The sequence below is a fragment of the Eutrigla gurnardus genome, assembly GCF_963514095.1.
Source record: "Eutrigla gurnardus genome assembly, chromosome: 7".
Classification (NCBI taxonomy): domain Eukaryota; kingdom Metazoa; phylum Chordata; class Actinopteri; order Perciformes; family Triglidae; genus Eutrigla; species Eutrigla gurnardus.
The window spans coordinates 2,078,234-2,095,982 of record NC_139921.1 but is presented as its reverse complement, the minus strand read 5'-3'; the positions used below and the strand labels follow the sequence as shown (position 1 = coordinate 2,095,982).

The following is a 17,749-nucleotide window of genomic DNA, read 5'->3' as shown; positions in this document are numbered from 1 at the left end:
TCCCTCAATATAATCAAAAGAATCGCTTCTAACGTTACCCAGACCAGCCCCAATCCCACTAGGTTTATTTAACAGACTCGTCTTAATAAGTTTTTCTAGTTCTAGTATCTGTCTACTCACTACCGTTATCGTTGGTATGTGTATCTCTGCTGTTGCTGCTGAGTGGAGAGTGTCACTTCCTAGAGCGTGCAACAGGGTGTCGGCTGCTTCCTCTTCTTCTTTGTTATCTATCTCTCTGAACTCTTCTATGTCTATGTCATAAAACTCCATGCCATGTCTAAATTTTCTTGTATTACAACCACTGCCTACGCTTCTCTACTCGACAGCGCGGTTCCGGAGAAATTGTATCGTTTCCAAATTACTATAAGTTTTCCTGTATTACAACCACTGCCTACGCTTCTCCGCTCGACAGCGAGGTCCCGGAGGAGTTGTATCGTTTCCAAATTACTATAAGTTTTCCTGTATTACAACCACTGCCTACGCTTCTCTGCTCGACAGCGAGGTCCCGGAGGAGTTGTATCGTTTCCAAATTACTATAAGTTTTCCTGTATTACAACCACTGCCTACGCTTCTCTGCTCGACAGCGAGGTCCCGGAGGAGTTGTATCGTTTCCAAATTACTATAAGTTTTCCTGTATTACAACCACTGCCTACGCTTCTCTGCTCGACAGCGAGGTCCCGGAGGAGTTTCCAAATTACAAAGTACTATTTATGCAGTCTGTTGGTTAACCCAAAACACGCTATGTTCGTTAATAGAGTGACTTAATTATGTGCAAGAATTCTCATGTTTCACGGGGTGTGGTGGGTCCGCTACTTCATGATACTGTACACATAAAAGCCCTTCTATTCGTCCTTCATCTCGTGTTTTCTGTTAGGTTCAGTCACACGTGTGTACACACTATGGCAGGTTTATTTTATCACTTTTGCAGAATATGTTTTCCTTCTATTTTTTAACATTTTATCCTTTAGTTAAATTTTGTCTAAAGTATTCATACTCACACTCGGTAGTTGTTGATCACCTAATTTATATTTTTCAATATACAGAATTCAATTAAATAGGTTTCTGCTTACCTTTTCGGTTGAGCGCTCATGTGATCAACTTTCCCGAGAATGGATGAATCCTTCTGGCCTCCACTTTCTTTCAGGAGACCCCCCTCCTTCTGCAAGACAGGAGGTAGTCGTTAAAATTCTTTCCTCCTCAAGCTTTTCTCCCAACCATCCTCTGCTACCAGATTTGTTGTGAAAAAAATAGTAAGCTTGAATATACGAGGAGAGTCTATGGGTTATATCAATAACAGCGCTTTATTAGCACAAATATCAGGAAAACATATTCCGGCAGTTATACGTGCACGGACCTAGTAGTCAACTCAACATAGGGTTGAATTCACTCAAAAGGCGCTTACACAGAGTGCGCAGGGTATTTCATTGAGACTCCCCATGAGTCTGATTGGCTCATTCAATAGATGCAGGCGCAGCGTAATTTTAGCATGCCGCGGCCTGGTTGGAGCGCTGGGTATTTCCACCCACACTGGCTCATACGGTCCATCCCTCCGGGTTCTGTCATCTATGTATGTGTGTGTATGTTGTCGAGATGCACATATATCATATACTCCCCCCCTGTGCGGATTCCGCTAAGGAATGTGTCCTATGTATATTGTTTGGCCCCTACCCCCGCTGCTCTCTCGCCTGTGCCTGTGGGTGTGTATGTGTGTGTAGTAATTTAAAACATGTGTGATTAGCTTATATATTTACATTTTTCTCCACACATGATATGCTTAGATTATTCTTACTGATGCATTCAGGTGGAAGCTGTATTTTACAGCTTCAGTACATTTACTGCAGTAAAGACTGAACATTGTCTCATTCTTGTATGTTTGAAATATCAGAAACTGTCACTTACCAAACTGTTCACATGTAGGAGAGACGACAGGACGATGTGTAGCAGATCTCAGACACCAGGAAGCGTAACTTTGAGTTGAACATTGGGGGGGTTGAGATTTCCGCCTGTGAGCGCAGGCCGCTTCCTCTCGCCTGGTGTAACAATAGTGGTTAAACCTCAGCCCTGTGAGATCAAGTATTTTGCTTCCTTTTTTTCAGAACAGCCTGGGCTTTCAGAATATTCATGCTGTGGTGGTGTCATATGAATACAGCAAAAGTCATATGACCAGATATAGAAAGGAAAATAAAAAACAGAACATTGATTTCACACATATTTATGGAAACACAGAAAATTATGAAATTATTTCTAAATGTTTTACAGCTGTTCTTTAAGGGATCAGGGGGGAAATAATCAAAAATATATATATTATTTACGTTACGCAGAAAATGCACTCGCCTGGTATGTGTCATGAAAAGTGTGTGTGTGTGTGTGTGCGTGTGTGTATGCGTGTGTGTGTGTGTGTGTGTGTGTGTGTGTGTGTGTGTGTGCGTGTGAGTGTGTGAGTGTGTGTGTGTGTGTGTGTGTGTGTGTGTGTGTGTGTGTGTGTGTGTGTGTGTGAAACTGTCTAAAACACAGCACAGCAGAAAGTAGGACTAACTTGTGTTCATTTAACGTCATGTGACTCGTGAGTGGTGGCACGAGCCCTAGCAGTAGCGTACCTTCTGTTGGGGAGATGGGTCCGTGAACGCTGCGGCCATCCGACTTTCGTTTTGAAGTCGACAACCGGAAAACGGAGAACGAGTCGTTTCCCGTTTTTCGCTTCAAAATAATAGAACGAAAAACGGAAATGACTCGCATCCCGTTATTCGTTTTAAAATTGGAAAACGAGAAACGGAAAACGACTCGTTAACTGATATTAGATATTGTGTTCATGAATGGGATTCGGGGATGAAATAACAGGGCCATTTTTCATTCCAGATTTTGCCTTTACGTCTTTTTTAATGACCCGGAAGGCGCCGTGTTATGCCGCGAAAACGACGTCTGTTTTCTGGGAATAATTGACACCAGCAGAAACCAGAAACGAGCCGTTTTCGTTTTTGGGCAAAAACCGAAAATCAGAATTTCAGCTCATTTTCTTGTTTTTTGGTTCCTACTTACAAAACGAATTTACCACTCATTATTTTGTTTCCGTCGGTGGGCGGGTCCCATCGGCGTCGCTAGACCTCTTTTACTGGGGCACGTGCCCCGGTATTGATCTGCCGTGCCCCAGTAAAATCTCACGTTCGAGTTTTAACGAGCTGCTATTTGGCAGTGGATTCATTTATATTGATAATAACGGTAAAATAATGGATTTTCTTTCTCATCCACAATCTCAAACCAACGCAGTTTAACCCAAAATACAAGCTGAGGCGCGCACCTTGTGGTCCAGGTCCGGCGCACACATTACGTCCGTGCACGGCAGTGTGCATGTCTTAGCCGGGGCACCGCGGCGCGCACGCATAGATAAATGCAAAAAAAATATATCAGTCATGTTGTTTTTTAAACGCAAGTCCGTGTTTGACAAGCTTAAACATGGTCAAAAAACCATAGACAGGATATGGTTTACTTTAAAAATACAACAGACCCCCCCATCACGTCACGGTATGATCCACTTCTCTCTCCCACCTGCCCCGCTCGCCCCGATGCCGATGCCCGCCCCGATGCCCGCAGTAGCCGGCGTGAAGCGGCACAGTGCGCATAGTTTCTGACAGTGTTGCGGTCGTTCCAGTAAGTAGCTTAAACATCACGTGTTACACATTTCTATTACCACTCAATAATCACCACCAGTCCTCATTCCTGCTGCTCTGAATCACAGATCACTCTTTGTGTTGTTTCATAGGAGTTAGATAGCTGACGGTTTACCCCATTATCTTTTAATTTGAATACAATTTCATTTATAGTACTTTGTAAACCAAGTGATGGCTCAGCATTAAAGTAAGATTTACAGTCACAGTGATTTTCCCCAACCCCAAAAGTCTGATGTTCTTCATTCACAAATGTGGGAACGGTACTCCAAAATCAACAAAAACATGTTGAGCATGTTCATTATGTATGTTGAAATAAATATGAATTAGAGATGAATATTGCTACGTTTTTTACCTTTCAGTTTTAGCAGCAGCAGTATGGCTGTGGCAGTAATAGTGGGCTAAGCAAGGTAAGTTTATATAGCACAATGTATAGCACATCTCATACATCCATCCATCCATCCATTTTCTACCGCTTATCCTGTATTCAGGGTCGCGGGGGGGCTGGAGCTGATCCCAGCTGTCATTGGGCGAAGGCAGGGTACACCCTGGACAGGACGCCAGTCTATCACAGGGCCAACATGTAGAGACAAACAACCATTCACGCTCACATTCACACCTACGGGCAATTTAGAGTCATCAATTAACCTATCCCCATCCTGCATGTCTTTGGACTGTGGGAGGAAGCCGGAGAACCCGGAGAGAACCCACGCTTACACGGGGAGAACATGCAAACCCACATCTCATACATGCAGCGGGAATTCAAGGATGTTTTTTGTGATTTTAGTAATAGGGGGCCTGTGCCCCAGTAGAGCTTTATGTCTAGCAACGCCCCTGGCGGGTCCTCTGATTGACTAGTGTGCTTCCTTGCCCTGTGCTCTTCAAAATAAAAGTTTTTCCGTTTGATAATGTCGACAAAAATATTACTGTATTGTAGACACTAGCAGACACAGAGGTCCCTAACACCCACAGTCAAGACTGACCCGGCTTCAAATACAAATAATACTATTCATAATCATTTGAAAATGAGAACTTATGAAGTTATGATGACTTCAGTGCAGTTGATGTTTAGCCACAAGGTGGCGCAGTTGTTACATGAAGAGTAGACCTCGGGGCTTTACTACGAAGGAGGCTCAACATCTCCAGGCTCTGTGTTCATAATCCGGCTCAACAAAACCTAAAGTCCCGGTCAGAGTTAACTGTATCACGACGGTGGTCATTGTCCGGCTCTGAGCTTTGTGCTCTGTGCGCGTTCACAGCTGCTGAGAGCTGTGAGAGCTAATAGGAGTGATCCCAACCAAATATGAAAAGAGATGAGGCTAGTTTTTAATTTCTGACAGCTGAACATTGCACATCTGTTAACCTTTATCCATTTACAGTAAACAAATCTTTTTTTCTTGTTGAAAGATATTTTATATTGTTTTCATATTATTATTTAGGTACTGAGGGTGATTACAGAATATATTATTATTTACATATTATTATTTACTGACGGTGATTACAGAATATATTATTATTTACATATTATTATTTACTGACGGTGATTACAGAATATATTATTATTTACATAATATTATTTACTGACGGTGATTACAGAATATATTATTATTTACATAATATTATTTACTGACGGTGATTACAGAATATATTATTATTTACATATTATTATTTACTGAGGGTGATTACAGAATATATTATTATTTACATAATATTATTTACTGACGGTGATTACAGAATATATTATTATTTACATATTATTATTTACTGACGTTGATTACAGAATATATTATTATTTACATATTATTATTTACTGACGTTGATTACAGAATATATTATTATTTACATAATATTATTTACTGACGGTGATTACAGAATATATTATTATTTACATATTATTATTTACTGAGGGTGATTACAGAATATATTATTATTTACATATTATTATTTACTGACGTTGATTACAGAATATATTATTATTTACTGAGGGTGATTACAGAATATATTATTATTTACTGACGTTGATTACAGAATATATTATTATTTACATATTATTATTTACTGACGGTGATTACAGAATATATTATTATTTACATATTATTTACTGACGGTGATTACAGAATATATTATTATTTACATATTATTATTTACTGACGGTGATTACAGAATATATTATTATTTACATATTATTATTTACTGATGTTGATTACAGAATATATTATTATTTACATATTATTATTTACTGAGGGTGATTACAGAATATATTATTATTTACATATTATTTACTGACGTTGATTACAGAATATATTATTATTTACTGAGGGTGATTACAGAATATATTATTATTTACTGACAGTGATTACAGAATATATTATTATTTACATATTATTATTTACTGACGGTGATTACAGAATATATTATTATTTACATATTATTATTTACTGAGGGTGATTACAGAATATATTATTATTTACATATTATTATTTACTGATGGTGATTACAGAATATATTATTATTTACATATTATTATTTACTGACGTTGATTACAGAATATATTATTATTTACATATTATTATTTACTGAGGGTGATTACAGAATATATTATTATTTACATATTATTTACTGACGTTGATTACAGAATATATTATTATTTACTGAGGGTGATTACAGAATATATTATTATTTACTGACGTTGATTACAGAATATATTATTATTTACATATTATTATTTACTGACGGTGATTACAGAATATATTATTATTTACATATTATTTACTGACGGTGATTACAGAATATATTATTATTTACATATTATTATTTACTGACGGTGATTACAGAATATATTATTATTTACATATTATTATTTACTGACGTTGATTACAGAATATATTATTATTTACTGAGGGTGATTACAGAATATATTATTATTTACTGACGTTGATTACAGAATATATTATTATTTACATATTATTATTTACTGACGGTGATTACAGAATATATTATTATTTACATATTATTTACTGACGGTGATTACAGAATATATTATTATGTACATATTATTATTTACTGACGGTGATTACAGAATATATTATTATTTACATATTATTATTTACTGACGTTGATTACAGAATATATTATTATTTACATATTATTATTTACTGAGGGTGATTACAGAATATATTATTATTTACTGAGGGTGATTACAGAATATATTATTATTTACTGACAGTGATTACAGAATATATTATTATTTACATATTATTATTTACTGAGGGTGATTACATAATATATTATTATTTACATATTATTATTTACTGACGGTGATTACACAATATATTATTATTTACATATTATTATTTACTGACGGTGATTACAGAATATATTATTATTTACATATTATTATTTACTGATGTTGATTACAGAATATATTATTATTTACATATTATTATTTACTGAGGGTGATTACAGAATATATTATTATTTACATATTATTTACTGACGTTGATTACAGAATATATTATTATTTACTGAGGGTGATTACAGAATATATTATTATTTACTGACAGTGATTACAGAATATATTATTATTTACATATTATTATTTACTGACGGTGATTACAGAATATATTATTATTTACATATTATTATTTACTGAGGGTGATTACAGAATATATTATTATTTACATATTATTATTTACTGATGGTGATTACAGAATATATTATTATTTACATATTATTATTTACTGACGTTGATTACAGAATATATTATTATTTACATATTATTATTTACTGAGGGTGATTACAGAATATATTATTATTTACATATTATTTACTGACGTTGATTACAGAATATATTATTATTTACTGACGTTGATTACAGAATATATTATTATTTACATATTATTATTTACTGACGGTGATTACAGAATATATTATTATTTACATATTATTTACTGACGGTGATTACAGAATATATTATTATTTACATATTATTATTTACTGACGGTGATTACAGAATATATTATTATTTACATATTATTATTTACTGACGTTGATTACAGAATATATTATTATTTACTGAGGGTGATTACAGAATATATTATTATTTACTGACGTTGATTACAGAATATATTATTATTTACATATTATTATTTACTGACGGTGATTACAGAATATATTATTATTTACATATTATTTACTGACGGTGATTACAGAATATATTATTATGTACATATTATTATTTACTGACGGTGATTACAGAATATATTATTATTTACATATTATTATTTACTGACGTTGATTACAGAATATATTATTATTTACATATTATTATTTACTGAGGGTGATTACAGAATATATTATTATTTACTGAGGGTGATTACAGAATATATTATTATTTACTGACAGTGATTACAGAATATATTATTATTTACATATTATTATTTACTGACGTTGATTACAGAATATATTATTATTTACATATTATTATTTACTGAGGGTGATTACAGAATATATTATTATTTACTGAGGGTGATTACAGAATATATTATTATTTACTGACAGTGATTACAGAATATATTATTATTTACATATTATTATTTACTGAGGGTGATTACAGAATATATTATTATTTACATATTATTATTTACTGACGGTGATTACACAATATATTATTATTTACATATTATTATTTACTGACGGTGATTACAGAATATATTATTATTTACATATTATTATTTAGGTACTGACGTTGATTACAGAATATATTATTATTTACATATTATTATTTACTGATGGTGATTACAGAATATATTATTATTTACATATTATTATTTACTGACGATGATTACAGAATATATTATTATTTACATATTATTATTTACTGAGGGTGATTACAGAATATATTATTATTTACATATTATTATTTACTGACGGTGATTACAGAATATATTATTATTTACATATTATTATTTACTGAGGGTGATTACAGAATATATTATTATTTACATATTATTATTTACTGACGGTGATTACAGAATATATTATTATTTACATATTATTATTTACTGACGGTGATTACAGAATATATTATTATTTACATATTATTATTTACTGACGGTGATTACAGAATATATTATTATTTACATATTATTATTTACTGACGTTGATTACAGAATATATTATTATTTACATATTATTATTTACTGACGGTGATTACAGAATATATTATTATTTACATATTATTATTTACTGACGTTGATTACAGAATATATTATTATTTACATATAATTATTTACTGAGGGTGATTACAGAATGCGAGTGTGTTATATTGAAAGCGAGGCTGGGTGTGCCTATGAATATAATGTAGGCTACAGTAAGTTTTTTAAGGTGCTGTACAAGCAAATCATACTGTCTACTCTGTACAATGACAAAGAGTGGAGCAGGCTACTGTACACTATAAACAAATGATTTTGCTCTTTGCTCATGGCAGTTGTGACAGACATTTTTGTTTACATGTCAGCAGGCAAGCTTCACTCATTCCAGGCATGTATTATGCTTTGTCCTATAGCCTACTTAATTGTATCACTTGGAACATGTTATGAAATGGATCTATAGTATAGAAGTTTGCTCATAACAGGCCGACTGGAATACAAAGCAAACTTACCTCTCTCAAATGCACATTCATGGAAGTCTTGTATTGACATCCCAGGACAAAACACAAACAACGCAGTAATGTAATAACATACCTCTTTAAATGCACAACAATGTGTCATGCAGAGAATTATTAAACGTTTTTATTATTTAATTACACAGAAACCACATGGCAGGTGCTATTTTCTCATCCATAGGCTACTCTAAGTACAGCAATGTGAGGGTTTCATACATGTTGGTTGGATCACTCTTCAGTAGAGAATGCTTTCCTGAAATTAGTGAGTGAGTAGAGCATACTTTCCCTGGAAGTACAGACTAAAAAAGGGTTAGAGGAAAATCCTAGAGGAAACACTGCATATATATTTTGGAGAGGGGGGTCGAGTATGTGTCGTGTAAGTGTAAACAGTGAGTTACTTTTATCTGAGGAGCACACGTCATAATTGTGAAGGGTTTTTCAGTTGAGCTTCACTGACTGCACAGTGTGCAAATTTGTTTCATTTTTATCTTTTATTTGGCAGGGACACAGTATTTTCTGTACCAGATAATGGCTAGAGAAGCTTAGTTATTTTCATACGTAGTCCCTGGGTGTGCCACTCACAATGACACACCACCTGTACAGTGAGAAGCAACTGTTGCCTGATGTGCTATTAAAAAAGTTGATTAAGAGTTGGGCCTATGAGCATGATTTGTGACACCACAGTTTAGAAGCCAGTCCTGGTCCAAGATTTAATGTTCAGAAGTGTGATGTGTAAACCTGAAGTGTACAATACAAACGCCTACGATGGACTATATTGAAGTACATTAGGATACATCTTGTGTTCGGCAGGTAAACTTAAGTGAACAATGTTTGTTCAAACAGTAACATTGATGAAATGGATTCCAGATAAATTATCGTGTGGTTATTTTGCTTTGCAGTGAATTGTGCAATAGAAATACTTTTTACTTTTAATAATACTTTTGAGTACATGTCAGAGCCTGTACTTTTTACTTTTACTTGAGTAGATATTTGGATCAGTACTTTCACTTTTACCAAAGTCGTTTTTTACACAGGTACTTTTACTTCTACTCAAGTAAAGAATCTGGCTACTCTGACCAGAGCACTTGGCTCCCAGAATGCAGTTCTGTTGTGACTGCCAACAGGGCCGGCGGCTGGGATAGGCAAATCAGGCCTTCGCCTAGGGCGCCAAATGAGTCGGGGGCGCCCTCTAGTGGTGCCCTTCATTATATGTTTCTGTAACTATACATACGTAAAACCGTAATACCACAATGACCTCAACGAAATAAAACATCATTGTAAACAAAAAAAACAAAACAAAACAAAAAGTATCTACATATGGTGGCCCTCTGTATGTCACACTTTGATGTGACCCTGAATGCAAAGGTGGGGGGACGGGGGGTGGGGGGGACGTTGCAGAGTTCGACAGTCGTCGTCGCTGCAATCAGATCAAGGCTGCTGCCCGTCAAGCTCTGGTTTACCGACCATGGGGAAATCTAAACCCTCTGGTGCACAGGGACGATAACGGAGGAAGGAGGAGGAGAAGAAGAAAGGTATGTTTTTATATATCAGAGGCTATTAAAGTATTGATTCAATTCGCCATTGCTCAGCTAAGTGTTGTAGTAAGCTAGCTTGGTCAAGCTCTCAAGACCAGTGGCGGTTCTACACGGGGGCCTACAGGGGCCAGTGCCCCTGTAAAAATGTCCCAGGCCCCCCCTGTGGCCCCCCCAGAGCTGACTGAATAAGCTGACTGAATGATAAAATGAAAATGAAATAAATTGATCAAGTTATTACGATTTTATGCGCTAGCGCCAAAAGCGGAACTAATGTGACTCAGCGCTCTACACGGAATAATTAGAGCGACGCACCCAAACACTGCCTTGCCGGATGCGAGATGAGAGTGAGAACGGCACTTTCCATTTTTTAATGTGCCCCTCTGATCAAACAATGGCCCCACCTTGGCCCCCCCAGTAAAATTTGTCTAGAACCGCCACTGCTCAAGACCAATACAAAATTATACACGACAGACGGCCAGTATTTGGATAGCGTGTGCTTTGGCGTTGACATCTCATCATCGATTATCACTGATGACAAACATACTAAATAATTCCCAAATATCCTAAAACACCAAAGGGCTTTGAGCTAGCAGCTAGCAGCTAGCCGCTAGCGTCTAGAGCAGTGGTAGGGATCGATAGCTCACACCAACTAAGATGCTAAGTGTAAGAAGGAACTAAGCATGTCAGTAGGATTCTTCGGGTACGTGAACTTCATTCTAGCCACCTGTGTTATGTATTACCCTGTCAGGAGTAGGCTAGGGCAAGGGTTCGTTTCCCTCTTGACATTAAGCATTTTGTCCAGCCTTCCAGCTAAGAACACTTTCATAGTAGTTGTGCCATTGTGATATTAGTAGCCTTTTAAAACATTTAGTAAGGACAAAGCTTAGCATGCAATGTTTGCTGTTATCCATTAAGTCGGAGCTTTTGCATACATTCTTACAAACGATTTGTCTACATCTCCTATTATGTCAGTGAGTTCATCAAAAGCAGCTGCATGTGAAAACATTTACACACAGTGTGTAATTTAGTAAATGTAGGGGTGTTCTATAATGTGTGTTATAAACGGTTCTCTATATTTTAAACTGGACAGATGCACTCAGGAAATATTTGCTGACTCAGAGACCTTCACCTGCTGGACAGAGCACTCTTTATTTGCCTTTATCTGAACATTTGAAGTTCTAATAATAATAATTATTATTATTATAGTTATTATTATTATTATTATTATTATTATTATTAGTAGTAGTAGTAGTAGTGTAAATGTATTGGTTACATAAGCCTCATTTATACAGTAAAATGCAAGTATAATGGGATGATAGAAGAAATGGTAACTAACAGCATGAATGGATGCTATGCTTTCAGATGCAGATGATGGGTCATCTGGGACCACATCTACCACTCCAAGCACCAGTACCACGAAGACCAGGGAAACAGAGCCCGTAGCAAGTGAGACATTATGTCATACTTAAACTATTATACTAACTATGGTCATTGTATTGTTTATAAAACTGATCTCACTAAATTCTGTGCCTGAAAACAGCTCCAGGTAAAGGGCCATCCAGGACCACCTATAACAGTCCAGACAGTGAAGTCGAAATGGAGACCATTGAGACCAGGGCTACACAGCCTGAAGCAGGTAAGATAAAGTATAAACTATTCGGAAAATAAAACAACAACAAACAGTGTTATCTATCCACCATAAAACTATATATTTTATCATTTTTCATTCATTTAAATGTACCATTGGTTGGGATTTTCGTTGAATACAGATGCAGATGAACAGACCACTCCAGGCACCATTGCCACACAGACCACGGGCACAGCGCCTGCAGCAGCAGGTTAGTCCTTTGAATAATCTTCATGGTGTGACTATTTTGATCCAAATTAGTTTCAAATACATTCTTGAAAAAATGAAATGTACAAGTATTGACATATGCATGCTTTATACACTGATTGTTGTATAATGACTTATAAGATCATTGATAAATCCCTGAAATTGGTGGCCTACTAACAGTACAGATATGAACAAAATTAAGAGAATGTGTGTACTAAGTGTATTGCTTTGTCATCGTCGTTTATCCCAATGAAAGCATAAACACTTTTACTTTAACACTTGATTTTGTATGTATATTTGCCCAGGTGAAGAAACAACAACGGCAACACCATCTGCTTCACTACAGCCTGCAGACACTCCATCATCTACAACTAGTTCTTACCTGCTGTACAAAGAGCACTTTAGTTTGGACATGTTATGGCATCCATCCATCCATTTAATCATTTTAAATTCCCTCCTGTAGTACAAAGAGCACTTTTGTTTACCTTTTTTATGGAGTCCATCCATTGATTTAATCATATTTGCTTGTTTGAGAATACAGTGTAATTAATCGTCAGTGTAATTAATCGTTTGCACAGTTTGTGTACCATTACATGTTATATATTTTTTAACTAGTAAAAATGTTCTGAAACTATTCCAGTGCATGAAATATAAATATAGTGGATAATTCTTCCCCCGCCAATAATAGAATGGGGGGGGCATCAATCTCGCCTAGGGCAGCCAATGGGCTAGAACCGGCCCTGGCTGCCAATATCTCTAAAGACAGACTGGGAGGTAGAACCTTCAGATACTGGGCTCCTTTACTGTGGAACCAGCTCTCTCCATGGGTCAGAGAGGCAGACACTAACTACATTTAAGTAGAGAGACCCCCCCCTCTCCTCTCCTTACCTCTCGCACCTTGTAGTTTGGCCTTGGCGTCTCGCACTCTCTCTGTTTCCACAGATTCTCCACAGCTCCATCCCTCTGCACCAACCGCCGCCTGCATCGCCCCCCTTCCCCCCGCTGTTAAACTGGCCTGCCCTCCCTGTTCACGACCCAGTCTGCCACCCACTACTCCCATTAAGCTGGCCTGCTCTCCCTGCCTTTCCTGCCCACCAGAAGTTGCCTTCGTCAGCTCCTGTCAACCATTTCCATGTTTTTCCATATTCTCTGTTATAAACTGTTTTCTTGTCCGTATACAACATCTATTGCACGTCTGCCTGTCCTGGGTGAGGGATCCCTCCTCTGTTGCTCACCCTGATGTTTCTCCAATTTGTGCCCAGTTAAAAGGGTTTTCCTGGGAGTTTTTCCTCAGTGGATGTGAGGCTTTAAGGGAAGAGGATGTTGTTATGATGCTCATGCTATGTAAGGCCCTTTGAGACAAACTGTTTGTAAAAACAGGCTATACAAATAAAATGGCCTTGCCTAGCCTAACCCGCTTGGACTGTAATTCATATTCATGCTACTAGTTTGATCATTGACTGACTACATGAATAGTTGCACAGAGGAGATTCTTCAAGTCTTATAGTCTTACGGTATAGGGTATATACAAATTTGATGTGTTTGGGCCATTTATAAGATCTAGTTAACATCATTAAAAGTAATTTTTAAAGAAAAGAAAAAAACAAAAGCAAAGAGAGATTTTGCAGCAGGGAAAGTATGCTCTACTCACTCACTAATTTCAGGAAAGCATTCTCTACTGAAGAGTGATCCAACCAACATGTATGAAACCCTCACATTGCTGTACTTAGAGTAGCCTATGGATGAGAAAATAGCACCTGCCATGTGGTTTCTGTGTAATTAAATAATAAAAACATTTAATAACTCTCTGCATGACACATTGTTGTGCATTTAAAGAGGTATATTATTACATTACTGCGTTGCTTGTGTTTTGTCCTGGGATGACAATACAAGACTTCCATGAATGTGCATTTGAGAGAGGTAAGTTTGCTTTGTATTCCAGTCGGCCTGTTATGAGCAAATTTCTATACTATAGATCCATTTCATAACATGTTCCAACAATATGATTTGCTTGTACAGCACCTTAAAAAACTCACTGTAGCCTACATTATATTCATAGGCACACCCAGCCTCGCTTTCAATATAACAAACTCGCATTCTGTAATCACCCTCAGTAAATAATAATATGTAAATAATAATATATTCTGTAATCACCGTCAGTAAATAATAATATGTAAATAATAATATATTCTGTAATCACCCTCAGTAAATAATAATATGTAAATAATAATATATTCTGTAATCACCCTCAGTAAATAATAATATGTAAATAATAATATATTTTGTAATCACCGTCAGTACCTAAATAATAATATGAAAACAATATAAAATATCTTTCAACAAGAAAAGAAGATTTGTTTACTGTAAATGGATAAAGGTTAACAGATGTGCAATGTTCAGCTGTCAGAAATTAAAAACTAGCCTCATCTCTTTTCATATTTGGTTGGGATCACTCCTATTAGCTCTCACAGCTCTCAGCAGCTGTGAACGCGCACAGAGCACAAAGCTCAGAGCCGGACAATGACCACCGTCGTGATACAGTTAACTCTGACCGGGACTTTAGGTTTTGTTGAGCCGGATTATGAACACAGAGCCTGGAGATGTTGAGTCTCCTTCGTAGTAAAGCCCCGAGGTCTACTCTTCATGTAACAACTGCGCCACCTTGTGGCTAAACATCAACTGCCTGAAGTCATCATAACTTCATAAGTTCTCATTTTCAAATGATTATGAATAGTATTATTTGTATTTGAAGCCGGGTCGAAGCCGGCAAGGAAGCACACTAGTCAATCAGAGGACCCGCCCACCGACGGAAACAAAATAATTCGGTTTCGGATCGCATGCATTTGCGCCGATGCATGCACGAGACTTGAGCGTTTCCGTCGGAACTCGTCATAAACACGTCAAGTTCCCACCACGTCAAGTGCACTTCACAGACTTTTTTTTATTTAAACTTTATTAATAATTATATGCAAAACAAAAACTATCGCGCCAGGGGAAACTTCATGGACTTGAATGAATTATGAATCAAAGAATATGGTCTACCCAGTGGCGCTGGCTTTCTTCGTCGCTGACGAACTCGAGCCGAGGCATTTGAAGTCCCCTTGTTGATGGAGGCTGAGGAATTTTCTCACGTGGGAAATACCACGTGATAATTCTAACCAACTAGGGCAACGTTGAGGGGAGTGTCTTATGTCCGCACTTATTTCAGACCATCTGCACAGAAAAGCATGCGGAGGGAGGTACCCTGGAGATACCGCAAGTTTTTAAAGTCATGTGACATGTCGCAAAGGGAAGTTATCAGGCGAATTCGACTTGATGAAGCCGCCTGCAGCGCGCTACCTAACGTGATGTATTGTGGGTTGAAAGCGATGCTTGATGGCAAGAATTGTGTCCGACTTAAGGTCCGTGTCCACAGGGGCGATTTTAAACGCGTGTGGACGCGCCGCTTCCCAGTATTGCACGCTTGGCGGGCTGCCACTAGAGGATGATTGACAGGCGCTCTCCTTTAAACAACAAATTTTTGCGAGAGTTCGCGAGCGTTCCCGAGGCGGCGAGTCGAGCCCGGCGCCTCTGATTAGCATAAAGTAGATTCGACTTCAACTTTGGGCAAATGAGAAGCGGGCAACTCGCGCGCCGTCTCTCGACATTCGCCGCGACGCTACCAGAATGCAATGCACGGCTTTTCACATAGACAATGAATGGGACGCGGGGAAACACCGCTGCCTGTGGACACGCACTTTTAGCAGCCGACTGCAAAGACGTCACAGGGTCGCGACCATATCACGTGACCTAAAACATCGCGGTAACAAGTTTTTAAGAGCCGCTTCTTGCAGCGCTTGGCAGCGCGGTCTACGGTGGCTGCAACTGGCTTGTCCACACCTCCGCTACAGTGGAATGGTTCTCATTGGTTAAAAGTTCAATGACGTGTGTTCAGGTCCGCACTCGGCGGCCACCCTGTGGTGAAATGATACTTTTTATTTTGGTCGCATTGATCTCATGGCTTGATCTTAAGTTCTGTGCATTGTGTTGTGAGTAGGCCTATTATATGTGAGGTCTGGTTAATACAAACAGAATGATAATACAAATATACTGGGAAAAAAGCCCTTCCACATGTTGCCTTGCGTGTGTGTGTGTGTAATATATATATATATATATATATATATATTCGTTTTGAAGTCGACAACCGGAAAACGGATAACGAGTCGTTTCCCGTTTTTTGCTTCAAAATAAAAGAACGAAAAACGGAAATGACTCGTATCCCGTTATTCGTTTTAAAATCGGAAAACGAGAAACGGAAAACGACTCATTAACTGATATTAGATATTGTGTTCATGAATGGGATTCGGGGATGAAATAACGGTGCCATTTTTCATTCCAGATTTTGCCTTTACGTCTTTTTTAATGACCCGGAAGGCGCCGTGTTATGCCGCGAAAACACTTGATCTAATCCATAGACCGATTACAATGTCTTTATCTGAATATTCAGATTTTATAACAGCCAGGAGGTCGAGTGGGATGTCTTGTGGTGATATAGCCGCAGCACTGAGTGACCTCTTTGGTCTCGTGCGAGGCTTTTCCGAGGAGCTGGTGGTGCTCTGAGCACCACCAGCTGACAGATTTCTGCCCAGTTTTTATATATCTATATATATCGATGATGCTAGCTTAAGATTAGTCTTAATTGCTAAATGAGGTTGTTTTTCTAAAATGAGGCACAATTTAAGTTTAGTCTTAAACATATTTTAATGTAATATTACATTACATATGTTTTATTTTTAATGTCATAAACATTGTAGAAAAGCCATCATGCCAAGGAAATACACCAGGAAGACAACCTGGGGCAAAACACCCCTTGAAGAGATGGAGAGTGCAGCCTTTGAGGTTAAGGAAGGAAAGAAGTCCATCAGAGCAGCTGCAAGGGAGAGAAGTCAAGCCTCCTACGATTCATAAAGAAAAAAGAGAAAGGGGAAGTCAAATCAGTAGCCTGGGGTGCCGTAGCTGAGGCAAAGAGAATATTAACAGACGAGATGGAGGAGGAGCTTGCCAAACAACTAGC

The 17,749-nt window shown here is 37.2% G+C and overlaps 2 protein-coding genes across 2 annotated transcripts in view; both read right to left on the bottom strand.

Annotated features, from left to right (window-relative positions):
- The window catches only part of LOC311016209 (uncharacterized protein), a 199,603-nt gene extending 196,945 nt beyond the window's left edge, over positions 1-2,658 (bottom strand). The window contains exons 1-2 of the mRNA XM_084013785.1: positions 2,598-2,658; positions 1,900-2,030 (exon numbers count right to left, since the gene is read on the bottom strand). The gene's annotated coding sequence lies outside the window, so the exon portion shown is untranslated. The remainder of the gene's footprint in view (positions 1-1,899; positions 2,031-2,597) is intronic.
- LOC311016207 (uncharacterized protein) overlaps positions 1-17,749 on the bottom strand; it is a 618,931-nt gene that overhangs the window by 91,743 nt on the left and 509,439 nt on the right. The gene's annotated exons all lie outside the window — the stretch shown is intronic.